We start from the raw sequence: 1,775 nt of genomic DNA, 5'->3' as shown, positions 1-1,775 counted from the left end.
CCAAACCAGCCGATTCACTGCTCTTTTTGTGCCGGGGTTAAGTGGTTAAGTGTGTGCGGATCCCATAAAAGGCCTTTACTCCATGAAAAGCTATATTTACATTGTAATCACCAAAGAACTGTTTAGGCAGTCAATAGCGGGGATGGAAAGGGGCAGGGGCGGCGGGGGTGCGCCCCTCACCTCTCCCGCCGATTCCCCCCCTTCCTCGGTGCAGGACTTTTGTGGGATTACGTCCCCCTGCGCCAGCTGCCGGGGGTCCCCAAGCGCCGTCGCTCTTTGTCTCGGTGCATCCCGGTGGCCCCGGTCCCCCCATAGCGATGGGTCCGAACCCCCCGTAACCCCATCGTTAACTTCCCCTCCCGTCCGTTATCAGCCGGGGCCTCCCCGGTACCCCCCGTGTGCGAAGCGGGAGCTAAAATTATATCACTTTAACAAGATTAATTGAGCACGGCGAAGAATGGCACGAGCTAAATTAATTCACCCAGAGCGAGGCGAGGGCTTCCCTTTCCACCAGGAGCAATTTCCACGTAATCAATTAGACGATGTTCCAACTGATATCCCCGTCGGGGAGCGCGCCTGCTCCCCCCACGAGCGTGTGAATTTTCATAACGGCTGCACTTCGGGAGCACATACAGTAAAAATCCCCCTGTGTTCCCCTACAGGACCCCCTGGGGTCTGCCCAGGAGGGACCAGCACCGGGGTTTGCAGCGGGGATGGGATGGGGATGAGGATGAGGATGGGGATGGGATGGGATGGGGATGGGGTTGGAAATGCGGATGAGGATGGGGATGAGGTTGGGATGGGATGGGATGGAATTGGGGATGAGGATGAAGATGAGGATGGGATGGGGATGGGATGGAAATAGGGATGAGGATGAAGATGATGATGAGGATGGGGATGGGATAGAGATGGGATGGGTTGGAAATGGGGATGAGGATGAGGATGAGATGGGGATGGAAATGGGGATGGGGTTGGAAATGGGGATGAGGATGGGAATGAAGATGGGGATGGGGATAGGATGAGGATGGAGATGGGGATGGGATAGAGATGGGATGGGATGAGGATGAAGATGACGATGAGGATGGGGATGGGATGGAAATGGGGATGGGGTTGGAAATGGGGATGAGGATGGGAATGAGGATGGGGATGGGATGAGGATGAGATGGGAATGAGGGTGGGGATGAGGATGGGAATGGGGATGGGGATGGGATGAGGATGAGATGGGAATGAGGGTGGGGATGATGATGAGAATGGGGATGAGGATGGGGATGGCATGGGGATGGGATGGGGATGAGGATGGGGATGGAAATGGGGATGGGGTTGGAAATGGGGATGAGGATGGGAATGAGGATGGGGATGGGATGAGGATGAGATGGGAATGAGGGTGGGGATGATGATGAGAATGGGAATGGGGATGGGGATGGGATGAGGATGGGGATGGGATGGGGATGCTGCTGCCCACAGAGGTTCCAGTTGAGGAGCAGTCACAACCCACACTGTGTCCCATTGCAAACACCATGGGACAAGGTGGCCAGAGGCACCAGACGCTGGGGCCAGCCCTGGGTGCTGGAGCGGTGCTGCGGGCACTGCAGGGGTGAATGTGCCACTGGTGGGTGCCCGTCTGCCCCCGCCGTGTTTGTCTTGTTGGCGCCTGAAGAGCGGAAATTAAACAGTTTTTACAGTTATCAATTACACACTTGGACTTCTGCTGCTGCCTCGTGTGAGTTTATGACAGAACAAGTCTAAAAGTGTTTTATTGCTCCCTCCAGCCCTGT

Source organism: Mesitornis unicolor, unplaced genomic scaffold, assembly GCF_000695765.1.
Source record: "Mesitornis unicolor isolate BGI_N332 unplaced genomic scaffold, ASM69576v1 scaffold32233, whole genome shotgun sequence".
Classification (NCBI taxonomy): Eukaryota; Metazoa; Chordata; class Aves; order Mesitornithiformes; family Mesitornithidae; genus Mesitornis; species Mesitornis unicolor.
The sequence above is the reverse complement of the archived record's forward strand: the minus strand, read 5'-3'. Positions refer to the sequence as shown.